This window comes from Cyprinus carpio, unplaced genomic scaffold, assembly GCF_018340385.1.
Source record: "Cyprinus carpio isolate SPL01 unplaced genomic scaffold, ASM1834038v1 S000006615, whole genome shotgun sequence".
Taxonomy (NCBI): domain Eukaryota; kingdom Metazoa; phylum Chordata; class Actinopteri; order Cypriniformes; family Cyprinidae; genus Cyprinus; species Cyprinus carpio.
This window is the reverse complement of record NW_024879254.1, coordinates 1237864-1258488: the sequence shown is the minus strand read 5'-3', so window position 1 is coordinate 1258488 and position 20625 is coordinate 1237864. Positions and strand designations below refer to the sequence as shown.

The 20625-nt window shown below is 40.6% G+C and overlaps 1 pseudogene; it reads left to right on the top strand.

Moving 5' to 3' along the window:
• The first annotated feature begins 5596 nt into the window (after nucleotides 1–5596).
• On the top strand, nucleotides 5597–20176 carry LOC122144194 (annotated as a pseudogene).
• The last annotated feature ends 449 nt before the right edge of the window (nucleotides 20177–20625 follow it).

Genomic DNA, 20625 nt, shown 5'->3' with positions numbered 1-20625 from the left:
TGGTTCGTTTTCTGTGTTTGATGGTTTGTTAGTTATATACGTTTTAAAGAAAAAGGTATTAATGATTAGAGGTCTACTTCTGATGAGATCAGAGTTGGTGTTCAGTTCTGAGGTAAGTAAAGTTTCTCACTGTGTTAACTGCTGTGTTTTTGTAGAAAGAACACTTATGAACTGTTCCTGCTATTTGACAGATGTCACTAAAAGAGTTGTCCTGAGAAATCAACACTTGTCTCTGTATATGCCCTAAGCTTTGTAAACATAAAAGAAACAAGAATCTGAGTGTGGCCAAAGTCATGTTAGCCAGATGTTGCTTTATAAAATGACAACTTACACTAACCATTCAAAAAGGTGAGTTTCTTTCTGGACACGAATTTTTTTTTTAAGATGTCTCTTATATTTCACCATGGTGTTTTTTCGTTTGATTTGTAAAATAGTCAAATATAGTTGATTTATTTTTAAATAAATTTGACTTCACATTTTTAAAATTACTGTTTTCTATTTTAACATGGTTTTTAGATGTAATTTTACTCCTGTGAGGCAAAGCTGAATTTCAGCAGCCATTACTTACAGTCATCACTGTCAACATGGATCCTTCAGCAAATATATTAATATGCAGGACTTTCTGCATTATTCAATGTATAAAAACTGTTGTTCTGCTACATATGTTGGTGAACCTCGTGATATCTTTTATGAATTGAAAGTTCAAAGGGAACCGGAGGCTGCACTGTGGTATAAAAAAATTTGTAATGACCTTAAAACTAAGCATGATAGTGTATATAAAATAAATACATTATTTAAAAGATTAAACATATACAACATAACATAACTTAGACAGTAAGTAGTGGACTACAGTATGTAACATGGAGTATATGTAAACGAGGTAAACAAAATCATATTAAAAACTTGAATGGCAATCATAAAACTTCAGGGCACCTGCAAACTGTCAGGGATAAGAGGTTGTCGGTCTCTAATTCAAACACCTTTAAGGTATCATGTCACATTTACCATTTGTTCTGCAAATTTTCCATGGAATTCCATGCAATCAGGAATGTGCTTAAGGGTTAAAATAATTCCTCCCAACAGACTTTGCATCTGGCTTTAAGTTGGTTAAGGTGAAATTGCTTGAAAGTTAGCTTTTGGGGCTCCATCGCAGTTGTGTGTCTTACACCACTACCCTATTGGACAGCAGACAACGGTTGTGGGAAATTGTGCTAATTGTGACCCACGCTTTAGTCAGGTGGGAATTTACAGCAGCTTAAATTTTTTACCATGAAGCAGGGACTCCATCTCTTCAGACTTTCCTGCATTTAGATCAGCACTTGTTGATTTGCCGTTGGTCTGATTGAATTGTTCTGTTATTGTCAACACAGAACATATGTTCTCTGCAAGGTCTCAAATGGGTCGGCTGCTCTCCTTTTTCTTATTCTCATGATTGGAAGCCGGTCCCTTGCTGATCATGTGGTCTGGTGGCATGGGAATAGACTCTCCATTCTCTTTGAGTTGAATGCGATTCCTTTAGGAAAGTGGACAAGCACCCAAACCAAAACTCATCCTCACCAAGAAACACTTGTCTTCTCGGGCTCTGAATACAAACCCGAACCAATTAATCACGCGACAGACTATCGAGTGGTGACCAACAGCCAGCAGCCAAGCCGCCCGACCGCCCTCTCTCAGTGCCTTACTGAACCAGTGGCCCCAAATATCACAATCCTGCAGACCCATCTCACAAAGTCATGGAGGATGTTCTGCTGGGTGCTGGGTATAAAACCTATCTCAATTTATTTTATTTTGAGAGGGGAAAGGCCGACCATGGACACAAGAGCCAGCAAGAGAGAGATAGAAACACAGCGATAAAGAGGTTTGATTTGGTTGATATCCATGATCAGTGCTCACAGTGTTTAATGAGTGACAGTCAGACTTGTCTCCATGACAACTCTCACTAGGCAGGAGTGTCTGGCAGGACAAAAATTTTTATGCCAAATTTATGGACATATTTTTGAAGGATCTGCTTCTTCATTAAAGTTTGTGCTGTGATTTCTGGTCCTCATCAAGATAATTGTTATGAGAATGTAAAATAATTTCAGATTACATTATGGCATCAGAGAAAATAATGTCAATATTGGTTCCCTTTCACAATTTGCATTTTATTTAGTCGTTACTAATCTCATAGACGTATTTACTATAGTGGGAGTGAATTCATAGTGTGGTGTGTGTGAGAGAGAGAGGAGAGAATATGTCTCTATGTTCTGTACGATAACCCAAACAAGAAGTTTAAGATTCTGAATTTATTTGCCAGAATACTTTATTAAGAAACCATAGGAAATAAATAGTTACAGCACATTGATATAAGTATCAGCAGCAACAACAACAAAAATCATAATCAGTTTTCTGTTTAGAATCAGGTTCTTAAGGTCAGGCTTAGGAAAAAACAAAATGTTTCATCGTTTGTAATTCCGTTTTTGTTTTAAAAAATACTTTAATGGAACTGCGATTGTCACCGAGATAAAATAGAAACTGGTAAAACTGATGTTAACAAAAAAAGAGGGGGAGACACGATCTTGATTTTATCAATGCTGATAAAGTGTCGTGTTTAAATCTTAACAATTTGTTTAGATGGTTTTAAAATGCATATTTATTTTGAAAGATTTCTAAAACTGTTCTCCTGTTTGATTTCTAAGTGCAAACTTGCATGTACAGAAGAATGAAAACGGCCATTTCCCTCATTAAAGCCTCCTCTTTTCGGCCCAACCAGCTTCTGCTCCCCTTCTTCCTCCCTCCATGCCCTGTTAAAAAATAAAAAAAGCGAATAGGGAAAATTATGAAATGGTCAAAGATGGCCATACCCTGAGGAAACAAAACAAAAACTGACCCTTTGCATGACTGCATACCAACTCTTAAACATTAAGTATATTTTGTAAATAAAGAACAGATTTAAGACAAATTTCTACTGACTAATGTGTCATTTCAGCTGTGAATTTGTATCGCAAAACATTCTGAGTTTGTCATTGACACTTACATTTTTCAGGAAAGTTTCCGTGTAGGATTACCTTACTTATAGTTGTCTGTACAGAATTAGGTTGGTAGAAGGTATTTTAACGTCGAAAAACACCTTAAGTCATCTTAATTTTGTACTCCTTTTCTCCACGTCTGACGTTACACCGCTGGAGCTTGCCACAATGACTGAATGTTCCACTAAATACCAAAAGACCATGAGATCAAGTCAAAAAAGCTCTGCATGAAGAGATGTTCATATTTATAAATAAACCACGTACAAATAATCCTCATCACAAAAGCAATACAAGCCACCTGCTGAGCAACAATAAGCGCCTGATGTGCATGTAAATGTAGTACATGCAGCACAGCAGCAGCTGACGTTAAAGGTGTGCGTAGAAAGAGATTATCGGTAAAGTGCTTCATGCAACTGTTTTTTAGAGCTTTCATCACCAGTGTAGTGGCTGCTTGATCCGCTAAAGGCTTATCAATTAGTGTTGTCGGTCACAGAGGGTTGCTGTTCGATCCACAGAATCATCATTGGTCCCTTGAGACCTTCAGAAGGACTGGGTCTGTAGCACTTGTGGATAAAAAGCGCCTGCTAAATTGCTACTTCTTAACATTTGAGCAAGTGTTGATTGTGGGGTGTTTGTTTGGACTGTAATAAAAAACACCAACATGCACAAGCGCAAAACGTTGAAGGGAGAGAGTCCAGTGTCTGGCTTGATGCTCATTGCAGCAGTTATGCAAACCGCCCATACGATTTGATGTCGGATAATAAATAGTGATTGCACCTGCCACACCCCTCCAAGCCACAACGCGCCTTATTTCCCCACATGACCTCAGTCGTGTTTTTAATGTATACGCCGCCTGTTCGGTTTGGATGAGACGAGCTTTTGCCGGCTATATATCCGCCTTGTTTGCTTTTTCTATTATTGCTATTTTGCTGCCGGTTTGTAAGCTTTCTCCTGCTCAACCTACGGTTGCGCTGGCAAACGCGCGTGGCCGTGGGCGCTCCTGACTCCAGGAAGTCCGCAGATCAGCGCGCACAGTGCGGCGGCGCTTAAAATAGACCCGTGGAGAGGGAGATGATAGTAATTGAAAATAAGAAAAACGTAAGTAGCGCCTGAGCGCCGTTCCTGCGGGCTCGACGGGGAAAAAAGGGCGGCATGTTTGGATGGTGGGGACCGATGCGCTCATGACTCGCATATTACAGCCGCCAAGCTCGGATGCGATACTGGCTGAGCGAATCAGTCAGGTGAGGGGGGGGACGAAGCTCCAAAAATGTTCTTAATTTATGGCGGATCTGATGGCGCGCCTTCGCTTTTCAATATCAGGCAGCGGTTCGAACGAACAATAACGAGTAATCAGAGCAATTTTCCGATGCTGGTGAATTAAAAAAATGTGGTAGTTATGAAAAAACGTAAATTGGATTGTTTACGAGTGTATGTGGAACGCGCGTTCTGATTGAACAATGAACGTTGGTCTAACGATATGAGCCCGCAATGCTTGTAATATGGCACATAGATACGATAAAAAGGATGCGGTTTTGAAATTGAAAGGGAAATATTTATCTTTTGCTTCTTTGATTTGATGTCATTTTAGCGCCGTTTTCGTTCTCTCTGTCTGCCGCGTGGAAAACTCAAGCATCGTAAGGAGGGTGAGCAGAGAGAAGAGAGGAAGAGAATTATCATCTGAATAACCGCAAAGCCATGGTTTGGCTGCTGCGTCTGGGCTGTGGGAATCTCGTTAATCATAGTCATTAGATTGCCGTAAACAGTAGGCTTTGTAACTCCCATCACTCTATGCCAGACTACATGAACTAATTCGCATCTGTTTGCAAACACCTCTCCAGCACCGTTATTTTGCGGTTCTACAGGCCCGTCTGCGAGAGGACACCTAGTCGAGTCGTTCCCCCTTCGTGCTCAATACACGCTGATATAATAATCACGGGCGCCGCTCGTGGATTGCAAAGCCGCAGTTCGTCACCCAGAAAGGTAATCTATAGCGCACGCCGGTCAGGAGACCAGCGCGTCGAGGCCGAAGCGATCCCCGTACCGAGTCCAAGTTGTCATGGTGATCTTACCGATCCGTTGGCTCGGTTAGTGAGCATTACGTGTCCAAAGCGGCGCTATGTTGTACGTTTATGTAAAACACTGTTATTAAGGCGTTTCGAGGGAAGGGTCGTGACACCCTGGGTACATTTTCAAGAGCTATTTGTTATCGTATGCGAAGTGAATATTGAGCCTCGCAAGTGTTTTCGTATGAAATGCCCGCAAGTTATTATCTGCGCGCCATCCCCCACTGCACGTGCAGTCGGAGCTACGGAGGAGGCGGCGGCGGCGGAGGAGGAGGATGAGGGACAGACTATTGGTATGTCATCTCTAGTATGGTAGTCTCTTTCACAGTCCCTGCCGTGAGTCCGGGAACACACACGCACACACATGCTCACCCCGTTTCTAGTGAATGCAGGAAAGAAGCCTATACTCCCCTGTATCATCATTAAACCCGAATAGGCAAATAAAAATCGGGTTAACATAAATAGAGCAGGAATTCGTCAATTCAATGAAAGTTGTATCTATCGTTTCTCATTTCTCGCATAGCTATGTGGGATGAATATCAGGGACCCCAATCTGAAAAACGCATCACTAGCCTGCACAAGCCTGACCTGATTCAGGCGCGCTGGAAAAATGGGAACTGGAATAAACGGACTCCCAGTGTTCTTCTCGATGGGCCTGCGCGCATTCAGATTAAACTGACCAACATTAGAGGAATGGAGGAACCCAATGCTAAAAAACCAATTACAGGAATGCAGGAGAAGGTTTGTTTGTCTATGCTGATGTTCTACAGTGTTCTCTTCAGCACCACGGACAGCGACAAGAATGAACACACAGTGAAAGATCCGTAAAGAACTAAATTTAAGGTCCATGCTACACTACATGTCACGCCATAATATGTGTATTAATATATCGGATGACTTAATTTGTTCAGCATTGTTAAAGATGGAAATGTTTATTTCTACGCACTCAGAATTAGCATGTTAAAATTGTTATTGTTATTGTGTAATTAATTAGTCAAGTTGAAATCTATGGTTTTAATGTCTAAGCTTGACCAGAGTTTATTTCTTTCGAAAGTCTGGTGTGTACCTTAATTCAAAACACTTTCAAAGCCCAAAAAGGTTGCATAATGGGAATGACCCAGTTAATTGCACAATGAATGATTTTGTAATTATTTTACCCTGTAGGTTGCTTTTTGTGGGGTGGGTGGGTGGGGTGTTAGAGCATAATAATGCCAATGATGGCATCTGCATGCAGCTGGCTTTTGGTTAGGTTTTGTTCAGTTAGTTTCTATTCCAGTTTGTATGGGATTTTTATTTTGTGTTTTGTGTTATTTGCAGTTCTAGAGATGAATTTACAGGAAAGGCAATCACATAAAATAGGTCATATAAGCTAGCACCTGCTCAACACTCCAGCATTATACAGCACTGTGTACAAAAGTCGTTTCACACCTCTGAGAGTGCCAGGCAGTAGATACCAAGGATTAATGATTTTGCATTGCATAATGCTTTGAAGCACTTAATGCATATGTTTTAAGAACACTGTATTCAATGTTCCTAGAATGTAATTTGTAGTTTATATATATATTGTAATATATAAGACTGTAAACAGGTCTTCAGGGGCAATGAGTTAGGAAAAAGGGGATTATTGAGCCTGATGTCACCAAAATTTCTTTAAAAATGTTACAGCTGAAGTATCAGCAGAACAGAATGATACATTTAGTGATAAATCTTTGAAACTTTTCACAGATTAAAAGTTGATAATGATTAATAATAATAATTAATGAAATGAACACTGTGGCCATATTTCATATATGGTACATCTTTCATTTAACTTCTGAATTAGTGGCCTATGAAATACTGCACATAAAATGCTCCATGTTTCTTCATACATGACTTCACACCAATCTGGCCAATGGATCATGTCTTCAGCTAGCAAATCGAAAGTTTCAATCCGAGATACGGTAACTGCTCAGAATGAAGAAAAAGTGCAATTATGCAGTGCACAATTCTGTTTTATCTTAAACCTTATAATTTTTATTGAATGTTCATGAGATTTCAGAATTTGAACCCTCTAAATGATACAGTGGTGCATCAGTTTAGACTGTCAGACCTCCAGGTCTGATCTTTGGCCATTTTTAAAAAAGGATTTAGATGTGAACTGTTGTTTTGTGGTTGGTCCTCATCACTGCAGTGCAGGTTAATGAATGCTGTGGGTTTCAGCCCATCGGCTCTACATGCCATCCCACAGCGTCATGCACGCACATTGATTTCAGATAGCAACTGCTCTGCGTGTTTGTGGCTGAAGCGAATGGTCATTGGATCCACCTCTGCACAACATGGCATTCTGAACACAAGCACTGCACTATTAGATTTAAGCTTCTCCCCTCAGAAGACATGAGATCCACCTGCTGTCTAAGGCCCGATCCCTCATGAGACTGAACCCACAGGTATAGAGCTGCAACAGTGCAGGGTTAAAGAGTTCCTTCTGCTTGTCACTTAGCATGTGTGTGAATGAGATATAAACCCCAGAAACTGTGTGTGTGTTCTGTACTGGAGTGTCCCTGCTTGCTCTCTCTCCCACACGAAGTCTGGCGTTCACACTACTGTTCAAAAGTTTGGGGTTGGTAACATTTTTGTCTCTTATGTTTCATCAAAAATATTGTAAAACATGTAATATTTTATCTTATTAACATGTAATACAAACATGTAATATAATATCTTATTTTTATCTTATTATTTAAAATTTAAATAACTGTTTATATCTTAATATAGTTTAAAATGCATTTTTATGATGGCAAAGCTGAATTTTCAGCATAATTACTCCAGTCACAGTGTCACATGATCCTTCAGAAATCATTCTAATATGCTTATTTGGTGCTCAAGAAAATTTCTATTGTTATCAATGTAAAAAACAGGCTTGCGTGTTTATATATTCTCTGTTGCAAAAATATTTTTATTTCCAGTATTTTTCTGGAAAGATTGTAATGAAAGTGAAAAAAGACCAACATTTATTTGGGAAATAGCAATGGTTTGTATCATACATCTTACAAACCATATACGGTAAACATGTATGGTCTCTCACTTTTGACCAATTACTTTTCTCTGAATAAAAGTATTAATTTCCTTCAAAAATGCTTTAAAAAAACTTGCCATTCTTGAGATTGTTTAGATTTTTTGGAACCAACACAAGGTACATTTTTATAGTATGCTTTATATGGAGTCAGTTTCCTCATATTCACGCAGCTGTCGTTTATCGTTAACTAGATTATTTCCACAAACCAGTCTCATGCAAAAAATTTACAAGGTGGCAATGGTGAATTTGTACCAATGAGAATGTATGAAAGCACTAGTTATGCCATTTCAATTTGACAAAGAGTAAATAGGTACACATTGCCTGAGAGAATGTGCTGGTTCCAACTGAGTTTGACAAACCAGAAATCATTAAAACATTGATTTTGACACTTATGATACCTATTGTTTATAGAGTTTTTAAATTATTATAAAGTTAATTTAAACTTCTTTGTATGCTTAAAAAAGGTCTGCTGCGTTGGGCCTTTCTTACAGAAAAAATGCCACTTGGATTGATGTTATTTTATCTAATGCTATGTCAGTTCATGCTATTTAAGATACTGGCATTAGAGCGTCCCTTTTTGCAGGACCACTGTTTCTGATTTGTTTTCTGAGGGTCTTATTAAGAAGGTTCACACATTCTGGGACCAAAATTTCGTATGTCCTCTGGTGTCTGTGAGGAGGTTTTCTGCTTCGTACATAGTTTTTTGTATTGTCTTATCCAGGTTTGTGCAGAAAGGATGACTGCATGCTGGAAAAATGAACAGCTAACCTGCTGAAGATTAATCAACCACTATGAGCACTTGGTGGTGCACACCTGTCTGGGAGCTGCCACTGGATCATAGCCTGAGTGTGTGCGCGCGTTTTGGTTTTGAGCGCTATGGAGTGATTGGTGTCAAACAGAGCGTTCATTGAGCTACAGGACAGCGATTTATCCGTGTGAACGTCGTGTGCGTTAAGAGGGACCTGTGGCAAGCACAGTCAGAAATTATCTGCCGCTTAATCACATGCTCTGCCGACCTCCACACTCTTGCACGTGTTGGCTTCTTGTTTGGTGATGTGGTCAGTCTCCATGAAACGCACGGGACATACCAGCAACACAGTAAACAAAGCACTTGGCAGATTTAATGGGGGATCGCGCGAAATGGTTGTGGGCTACGGGAGGGTCTGGGCCCTGTGGATCAGTACCGGGTGTGCCTTACTGCGCCCCACATGTAGGAGAGAAGCGCTTAATGCCCACCAGACGCTCCATCCGGTATGGTCCGGCGTACGAAACGGCCAAACGACTTCCCTCACCAGTTGCCGCGACCGTTAGCAAAGCAGTTCCAGCCATCCTGATGCCTGTCTGGGCCACCTACACCCTTGGGACACGGTCGCAAGTACCTGCAGGAGCAGAGCGAGGCCTGTCTTTACCTTAAGATCTACGTTCCCACACAAGCGGTGAGTACCAATGCAAAAGGCACACACACATTCACGCATCAGATTCATGTTTGGGTCGTGGTTAATCCAATGGTCTTACTGCAAATCTGATACGGGTTTTTTACTACACACTTGAGGGTTTGTAAGGAACTATTTTTCTATTTAATAATAGTTTAATTGTTTAAGGATATTCAGTTTGTTTATAGCAAATCCTGCGAGTCCAATTTGTGTTCATTCAGACAGGTCATTTAACTGAACAGATCACCAATTCAATTCCTGTGTTACATTTTAGATCTATTTATTGCAGAATATTATTTAAAAGCTATCATGTTTATATAAGATAAGTTACTCATTGTAGCTTTTTGTTGTTTTTATGTGTAAAATTTCCTCTCTGCTTATGTAAACGAATAAATCAAAACAATGTTTTGGTTAGTATAGTTTTGTTAGTAACTTGGGTAACGCTACAATAAGGTCTCATTTTTGTAATGCATAACAAAATGCAATAACTAACATTGAACTAGCAAATGCTCACAAATATTCTTACAGCATTTTACCCCCCTTTGTTACTGTTAAACTTTGTTAAAATTGTTTATGTTAGGTTACACAGTGCCACAATTTAAAACAATAATTATTTTCCTGTGACAGCAATGCGGTTTCATCTTCTTGACAACATTCTGATTGGGCTTTATTTGGTGGCTTCAAGAAACTATTTTGTGTTATTAGCCCATGTTAAAAAGAATTGTTTGCTAGTTTTTGTGGAAACCGTGATTAATTTTTTATATTAGATGTTGGATAAGATATACAGTTAAGTACGCTGTCAACTTTTGATAATGCCAGGCATATTTGAGTTAACTTAGAAGTAATTCAGTTCCTTCTTAAAAACAAATAGTATGTGTGCTTGACTGTAGTTTACCTACTCTAGGATCAATAGTAAGTCCGGAATCTTGGCAAGCTTCAGTTCACATCTACTACTGCACCACACATTAATGCAACCAAGAAAAAAAAATTTGGTTGTGATGTTTGGATGTCAAAATAAAACTGGCTAGCGCTGTGGAACATTACAGTCCCCCGCACATCCTCTCAGGTCCCGTGTTCTCTCAGCATTAGCTCAAGCAACATCCGAAGCTTCTCTGAAGTCAAGTTCCCCCCCCCCCCCCCTTGCCTGGACAGATTTTCAACCGTGTGCTTTCCCTTGCAGTCTTTAAGGTGAACTAAAAGCAGCATTCGTGTCCACTAGGAGTGAAAGTTTGAGAGCAGTGTTTTGGCCGTACATTAAAGGAAATAGTGAATTGCCTCCTGGTAAAATGCTGAAAGCTTTATTATTGCAGGGTCGAGTAGTGGAAAGTGAACCCATGTTGGTAGTCCCACCTTAGTCTTTTAGAAAGGAATCCACTGAGCTTTTATCATATAACGCACTTAGGCACCAATCCCCAACACACAACAAACACAGCCCACATTGTTTCTCATGCGGTCGAATTTCTGCTCTTTCTAATTTATCATACCTCCTCTGCTCAGGCACAAAGAGAACGGGTGAATGTCAGCTGACCAGAGCGTTCAGAGGATGATGGTATGTCACTCTTTTCATCATTCCTTCAGTGTGAATTCATTGTTAAATGTTTTTGCCTATCATTTTTTGATCCCATCGGGGGTTAATGCAAGCGAGAATAATCCTGGATGATATTTTTACACAATGGTTGCGCAGTTTCAGGATGAGTCTAGGGTAAGGGCGTCCACATGGGTGTGTTGGCACTGCACCCGGGTGGTTTGGGAAGGTGGCTAGAATATCAGCGACCAGTGTGATGAGAAAATGCCCATATTATCAACCACTACTACTGTAAATGTAAAGTGTATTTTATATGCTGTATATACCTTAGATTGCACAAGACCGTCCCAATTACTACATTTAAGATGACTTTTTCCTTTTAAAGTTGAAGCAGTCAATTCAAGCTTGTAATCATTTTCAATTCCATGGTGATGAAGAACATTTATTCACGGTTGCCTACACTGTTATTTTATGAACGTTCCATTTGAAGAAAAACACTTCAACCAGGAGATGACTCTCATCGTCAACATAAATGGAACTCATGAGCAAATGATTAATTTACGGGCAAAAAGTAGGAGGTAGTTTCTTGGCTGGTTGCGTTGTTATTTTAGTCACATTGTGTTCTGAATGATGAGGATGTTAAATAGATTATTTTAAGCTGAAGTCTGTCAGTGGTGGCAGAAGATCTCTTTTTAGATTTGCAACAGCTGTGAAACACTACTTCAGTAATGAAGAGTAGGCTAGCCTCCTGGTTTTTTTTGTGCGACTTCTGCATGTGTGGTGTGAATGCATGGCTAAGGGAATTCTCGAGCTGACCCACGTCCGGTGATGCTGTTTATTTCATGGTGGCTCATACATGGAGGGCACAGGGAACATTATGGATGTTAGTGTGCTGGCCAGCTACGGCCAATGTCATCGCATTACCCTCAATTACAGGGTGGGGATACTTAGGTCACGTACCATAAAGGAAAGGGTTTGTCTTCAATGAAATTTTGGTTATTCAAGCTACAAGAAAAGAGAATTATAGGATGATTACCAAGTACCGCATGGTGTGCTGTTTGTAGAGGAAAGATCAACTGGCATAGCAATAGATACTGTGACTCAAAATGCCACATGTCCGCCATTATAACCGCAAACAAGGGTCTTGGGAAGACCCCGTAATGTTTTTATAAAATTCCTTGAAAGGAGCAGCTCTGTCAGGTACAAACCAAATTCATAGGCATTGCGGTTTAGTGTGCTGCTTTTTCTAAGAGCTTTTCGATTCTGTTTTAATCTCCGTGACTCCAGCCATTCAAAAAACAAGTCCTACTCTGCGTGTTATCAGACACAATCAACCTACGATGAAGAGAAGCGATGAGGAATTGAGGAATGATTCCATCGTTGAGGAGATGAAGAAGCGCCTGGAAAAAGCTCTGATAAAACAGCAACAGCTGAAACCCTATAAACCAAACAATCACTCTCTGAGTGTAACAGGCTGCATTCAACCGTATGTTTAGGTTTACCATCACTATGCGCTTGTAATATAACACGGAATGAAATGTACTGTAATTTTTGACGTACTCAAACAAATGGTTTTCTCCGTGCCTGACTTTACTATATTTAGAATAAACTCGTTCAAGCTTTTTTTGGTACTGTTTGCACAAATATGTCCCCAATTTTACAGGTGTCTATGTTGGCTTGTTAAGCATGGGCACCCAGTTTAGCACTGCTGGTGCATGTCCAAACCTTCACAGAGCCAATCGGCCCTATAACGCTGCGACTTCAGGTGCAATGATTTGTTATGCAATCATTACAAAGACATAAAATATATGATACCAGCAGTCTCATGAGTGGTTCTGGTTTCTTTGAACTGCAGTAACTTCTTCCTGTTTTCCAGATGCCTAAAACAGAGAGATTGTTCTTGAAAGTTTCGATTCTCAAGATCATTGATGACGTAGTTCCAGAACGATTTCGTCCAATGTTTCTTCCCTGGGTCTTTCTCTCAGGTGTTTTTTAAGTAGCATGTGTGACTAACAGCCTTGATAAAGGCATATCTTTATGTTTTCTCATGTCTTGATCCGCTTCGAGCTCTCTCCGCTTGCATCAAAAAGTTATATGGGGATTATTTCGGGGTCGGGATGCCGGTGCCGCGGGATTTGGGACAGATGTTTGGCTCGGGAATCGGAGTCCTCCTGCGTCAGTTTGCTCACTCTTACACACCGTTCTGAAGGTTAGTAGGAGCACACTACACCTCAAATAGATATTAATGGTTAATTCAACCATAATGAAAACGCATGATGTCACCAGATGCCGTGCATGTTCCTCTTCAAGTACTGTTCTGAGCAGTTATATTAAGATCATGAAATGTGGTTGATGAAAAAGAGGGACAGGACATTGATGTGGACTTTTACAAAAAAAGTAATGCAAATATTAATTATGCACACTTCTTTAATTATACCCTATGTAACGACGCCTTATGGCTAGTAAATTAATGGGTTTGTCTCTGTATGGCGCGGACAGTGTTCTTTTTTGCCAGTCCGTTACTGCTGAGGACAGCTGCCTCTTGCAACCATTACCACTGTCACATTCCAAGTTTCCGTTACCACTGTCACACCTAAACTCGCTGATAATCCATGGTAACTCGTCTCTTGCCACATCAGGTGAGTCAGCGCAAGTCAGCAAGCATGGGTCACCAGGGGGAGAGGCCCTTATATCCCACTGTTTGGGCCTATAGTTGTGTGTCGTGTGTCTTTCCTGCAAGGCGTGTGTTGGCAGATGTGGTTTCAAAGAGATCAGAGCAATTCACACACACCTGCAGGGATAATTGATCCGGACATCATCATTTTGGTTCAAAGTACAGTAGTGATCACAATCTCGTTCCGTTTGTCTCACTGTTGTGTTGTTTTTTATTTATTCCTCCCTCTTTATGGTCAATTTTGGAAATATTTGCAGCTGGTCCCGATCTATTTTATCTACATATGATAGTTTTATATCATGTGATCCATTTTTTATATCGCATGCATTTGTGGTACATATCGTTTAGGATAAGCATGTGATTTTGTTGAATGCCATATAATTTTAGAGCTCTTTCTAACCGCATCTTGCATTTACACCCAGAAGAAAACCCCAGGTGCACTTATTTAACTAGTACAGATTCGAGGTGGTTTGTGTATTGTACAGCCAACACAACTGCTGCTTCCATTCCCAGACAACCTGTTTCTTATGGAAAACCATAGCTCTGGTTTTGTCCAGATAGACCTTTCCCTATCACTTTTTGCAATTTACCCCCTCCAGCAAGGAGATTTCATCTCGCTACACATCCTTTTTTGTTGTGTCGGGGACCTGCGCAGAACGCGAGGTCCTCCACGTTGCAGCCAAAAATAACCATTTGAATTTCAGTGTGTAATAGAGTGAGGTCAAGGGGTGCGGACTGCCCCACCACTTTTGTTGGTATCCTTTTATTTAGATGGTTCAAAAATGCAGTTCGGACTCTCAAGCTATATCCTCTCCCTCAAGCCTCAGTGTTCTCTTGTCCCTCCCTTCGCTTTTTTAGCGTGAGCTTTCCCTGTGGTTTCGGAAATACTCTGGATACCTAAGTCATAGGGATTTAAGCTCTCTGAAAATATGCTCACCTGTTCCAAGGGGGAGATAAAAGCTTAACAGTATGAATTGAAACAATTAAAAAAATCAATTTCCTGTTCACAGTAGAAAAGTCTTCTTCTTCTCAGACACGGAGACATCTTGCATATTGATGTGGCATTCTGTTTTCATTCTGTACGACGGAAAAACATGCGACTGGATACAAACATGATGTTTTCTTCCTGTACAGCAATATAGGACATTCCGTTGTCCAAATGGGCAAAGATTAAACATAGGGCACTAGCTACTAAATGTACTTTTTTAAAATATATCTATATATATAGTATAAGATCTACATATATGAGACATTTGCTGAGGTCATTGGCAAAAAAAGATAGAACACCGCCTAATGTTAGGGACGTTTGTATCTAGATTGAATAATAGCTTGAATTACCTATTATGTTTCACACCTAGGAAATTCATGAGAAAATTCAGCTCCGGCATCTGGTGGGTGGTGGGTTGGTGGGCAATGTTTTACACCCAGTTAGGGCATCATCATGCGTAGGATGTAGCTGTTGTTCGCCAACTGTTTCCTTCGTAGAGTTAGATTTGCATGAGTCCAGATATGCATGTGATGTGTTATAAAGGGTTGTCTATTGGCTGAATAATATTGGTGAGATGACTGACTAGAACTGAACAAGCTTTAAAGTGGGCCCCCATTATTGGCCTCTATATTACAAGATACTAATAAAACTCATGGTTTTCTCTCAAAATGTGTCTGTGAATTTTCAGCGCAAAATACCAAAACAGATCATTTATTATAGCTTTTAAAGAATGCCTATTTTGAGTGGATAGCAGCGAAGAAAACGTTGTTTTGTGCATGTCTTTTAAAGCAAATGAGCTGCTGCTTCCGCCCCTTTTCCAGAATTAGGGTCTGTCTTGTGAGTACTAAACTAAGTTCTCTTCCTGCTCTGCACTGAAATGTCGACCATCACAAGTATCTGTTAAAACACACACAAGGCACAAAACACAGCAGTTATGTCTGTCTAGGAAAAACCCAAAATGCAATAATGTTATATTAGATCTGTGATTGAAGTGACACGAGTGTAATTATACCGTACTACTACTGCGCTGCGCTGTTATAGACCCAAACAATAAAGAAAAACAGAAAATTTCACTCACTGCTCTGGACTGAAAATTCTATAGCGTTTTAAATAAGAAGACAGTTCTTACTTGAATGACGCTGTTAAATGCACTGTAAAAGTGAATTTTGCATAATAGGTGCCCTTTAATCCCATGATCAAGGTATTGTAGGTGGAATTTGGTTTACACGACCTTTCCTTTACAATGCCATCATAGATTCGGCAGCATGAGTTCATTACAGCAGCGGCCCATTCCTAGAGCAATCTGTGTTGTAGAAAGTGTCTTGCCGCAATCGGCCACAATGGTGATGACTCATGATTCATGCTTTTGCGGAGAACATCTGACGCTATTGGTGAGTCATGTATTGTATGGCCTAGGCCTATCAGAGTTTTGGGGATTTAGTGTCTCTGTAGAGCATCATTCGTGTCAGATATCTGTATTCAGTGCCTCAGGGGTGATAGTTAGATGTGAAGTATTAAATGATAAAAGATACTCCAGCACCGATGGGGAGATGAAGATCGGGGGAGTTGAAGACTCAAGCCCACTGATCTTATTATTATCAAGAGCCAAATACAAAAACTGTTAATTGACCTGTAGAGTTTTTACTTAGACCAAAATTAATCAGTAGCCATAATGGATAAATGCTGGAGCATTTCTTGCATTAGTAAGGAAAAAATGCCAGCATAAAACCACAACAGAATGCCCCCCTGGAGGGATCAAGTGCCCCATAATAAAAGAAAGAAAAAAAAGTTAAAACCAACAGATTATTTCCTCAGATGCTTACGAAGAACTGAAATCTATCGGCCTGTGCTGAAACTCTCTTAAAAGCATCTCTTGTTTAAAAAGGTGGGATGTGGACGTGGATTAAGGAAATATATACTTGATTTGGCTGGAGAGTTTGCTGAGAAGTCACATAGAGAAGACATTTGGTGGAGTCTCTTAGAAAAGCACAGGATGTGGATGGACCCCTTCTTTTCCTGCAGCGTAGGAAGATGCTGCAACTCCACAGCCTGTTGGGGATACAATAGCTAAGTACTATAATTTGCTGAGTCTGGGGTAGGTGGCAGGGATTTTACTGTTATGTATTCTTCAGAAGGCATTCTATGGCTGTCTCATGGTCAAGTTTATTTCACCGAGCAATCATTCAGAGTGGCTCAGCACTGTCCAGTTGGTCGGGAAATATCAGCCTGTGAAATACACACGTCTCCTTGCGGTGCGTCGTCGGCTGTAATGTCCTTGACACGACAAACGTAAGATGTTTCTTGTGAATTTTATGAGTATTGTAGTTATCTAAAGAAACAAGGCAAGTTGTGGGTATTTTATGGAATAACCTTTGTTAAATTAAGGTGCACATGAAAGCCATAAACACACCATGACAGAAGTCTCTTCTTGGTCACTTTTCTTGATCAAACATAAGTAAACAGTACTCTTGTGTCATATTACATTTTTTAAAGCCGTGTTTTCTATTTTAAATATATTTTTAAAATGCCAATTTATTCCTACATGATAAACCATTTTCTTCAATCAAGGAGTTCTTTAATGAAATAAAAGATCAATGAGACTTTTAAAATAGTATTGCTGTAACATTATAAATGTCTTCTCTGTTATTTTTTTTTTATAAATATAATGCATGCCTCAACTCAAAAATAAGGATTGGTTTATAAAAAAATAAAATAAAAAAATCAATCTTTGACATGTCACATCTTCGATTAGGTTGAATTTCCTTGCAAGCCAGAGACACCAAAAACTTTAAAGTTTGATGAAAGCAGAATGCAAAAGTTCCCTGCGTGTGCCTTGTTTATCACTCCTGTTGTTTGCAAAGCTATGGAAGGGAAGTTATAAATTGAATACAAGTCATTAACACAAGTACTAGAGCTCTTAATTAGCACACCGGCTTAGGATAAGGTTATGACATGTTCTTTGGTCCCATAGTGTAATAAGTTGGCTAATAAAAAAATATGTAAGTTTTTAATTGAATTGTAGGTCTACCTGATTTATGACTAGCCGTTTTTACCAGTGCCGGATGGAGGCAGATGTAACGGTGCAGTGTGTGTGTGTTTTATGCAGGATTGGTTCCTCGGGCATGCAAGAAGATTAGTCCCTGGAGTGGTGGAGCAGGATAATTCAGCCAGCCCGTTTTCATGTGGCTTGGCCCTGTAATTGAATGGTGACCTATCCAGCTCGACCCGAAGTGCTCAGGCGCAGTGGGCGAGGTTCCTTACCCTATGACATCATGTGGGCGAGAAGTTAACCAGGAGGGAGGGATTCCGCTTTTGTAGAGGGCGTGGTGGAACCAGAAGAGGGGCGGAGTTTCGGTCTCAGATTTTTGACTTCACGGTATCTGATTTTGTAGGACGGTCTCTACAGGTTATCCAGAAGGGAAGGGTCCACTCTCAGTAGAAACCCATTAGAAGTTCATGTACACAGACTGGGCTTGATCGTGACATATACCGAAACCCCGTCGTAAACCCTCGTGGCCATGTTTACGGATCTACCAGGTGGGTGGAGCCAGCTGTGGTGACGGCTGACCTGCAGCGGCCGTTATGGTTTCCGACCTTCTTCTATGCATTCTAACCATCACGCCAGAGCCCAATGAAGCCTCCCATGGGCGGCACGCCCGCACACGGCGATTGAGCGGCACCCTATGTGTTTGGCATTCCACTTATTGGTCCCGACAGAACTCTTCCGTGCAACTTCTCCGCAACTTCTCCCCCCCCCAAATGATATCATGCTAGTGCCGCGTCATGACCTACTGGACCAACTTCGCAAAGAGATTGGGTAAATTAGAACACCCGTTATAAATGGCACCAGTGAATACAATTTTGCAAACCAGTATGACAAAATAGCAACACACAACAGCAAATATTTGAGTGACATTCTGGATTAAAAATATTATTTATTCATGACACTCTATAAACACAGTTTTTGCAATGCCGTATTAATTATGGCATTTGAAGGACATAATAATGCATTTTAGTCCTAAATACAAGTAGTCCCATCCTCAACAGCCCTCGCATAATGATAAACAGGCAAAGGACTGGTAAAGATTGAAATCTCTGTGACTTGGCAGTCTTGTCGACACGGTGAGCATAGCAGAAATAGTGGGAGGAACAGTGAGGATGCAAGGAAGTAAATTTCAATGTTTAAAGCAAGCATCAACCATTTAACTCAATGAAAACCTTTGGCCCTCTGGTGGAAAAAGAGGCATTATAAACAGTGCACGCTGTAGAGAACTGCCTCTAAACACTACATAAATGCATCCAATACATTCGCACTCACAAGCGGATGGTTTTCACATTGATATTTCACATTTTTGTATGTGTTCATAATCTTTTATAGCGTTTTTGTAATACTTGTTCTAATAGTATAAATATCTTGGCCTTTCAACAAAATAAAAAAATACAGTAATAAAACGAAGGAACCCGACCATGTGTACAGACCTTACATGTAGGGGTTCTGTGTGACTTGTTTAAAAAGTATTATTCCTGCCTATATTTTGTTAGTTTTCATCTGCCATTATTCCAACCATTATGATATGTAGATTTGGTGCGCAATGATTAACATTCTGATCGTATTAGTGACAGTTGTTGTGCTTCATACATTTCATGAGAAAAGCATGATACATTTTTCCAGTAGACGTGAACTAAGTAAAAAACAGAACACACCTTCTGTAATAGTTATAAAATGATCCTTTACCATCACGTTTGATAATGAATGATCCTTGCTGATTAATATATAAGGTTAGTTATTTAAAAGAATCGTCGGACCTTTTGAATAGAATGTCAGTTTTCCAAAAAGTTGAAAATTATTTTCTTAGGGTGTGCTGTCAGTTTGATACACGTTCTCAGCTTACATGTAAATTTGGCTGACTAATTAAAAATGCCATTGCAATCACGCACGAAGAATAAAACTAATAAGAGGCAGAGGAATAAGAAGACATTTTCAAAGTTCACTCCAAAAATAACCTGTTTATAGTTGCAGATGTTTATTAACTATTTTTTGGGTGTTTGTTGTTGCATTTTTGTAGGGATCCGAACAGCCATTCCTCAGACACTAATTCATCCACCCCAAGGCAAACACATTTTTGAAGAAGTGACATATTTGTGAAGTACGGTCTCATGATCAGCCTATATCGCATAAATGACAGAAAACCTCATTGATGCGATCATATCGAGCTACTAAAGTGTAGCTTCTGGAAGCATCTGGGTACCTCACCTGTACAACCTGCATGACATGGTTCACTACAGATCCCCACCCGTCCCACTCTCCTGACCACACACATTCCCCATGCCACACTCGTCCGGGGCAACATGCTCGGGTCCCCTGGAAACACCCCCCCAGTCCACAGCAAGCAGTGGGGCACGCGGGGCAACCTCGCCGCAATCCCGCGATGACCCACAGACGGAGCGTCACAATTCGCCGTCGTTGGGCTTTTGCGCTATATTTCTCACGTCCTGCCTTCGCTGCCTCTATACCGCAGGGACAAACGGCCTCGACACACCACCTCGCCCCCCCGCCAGAGCCAAACCCCGCCCATACCTCACTCCACGCCCACCTCCATCTCAGGTGGGTAACCAGGATGAGGAGGTTCCCTGTGCCAAACCCTATCCGTCTTGACCCCCTCATCTCATCTCCGCGGGAAATTTATGCCCTCACGCCTCCGTTCCGCCGCTCGCCGATGAACATCCCCCTCATGTACGGCCAGTTTCTTTCGCAATGACCGACGAATAGCGTCAACTATGACACCCAACTTATGCGTCCAACCTTGAACCCCATTTGTTACAATGACGGCCCAACACCATTCCCTGTCACCCATGTCTTCGTTGATGGGTAGCCCAGCATG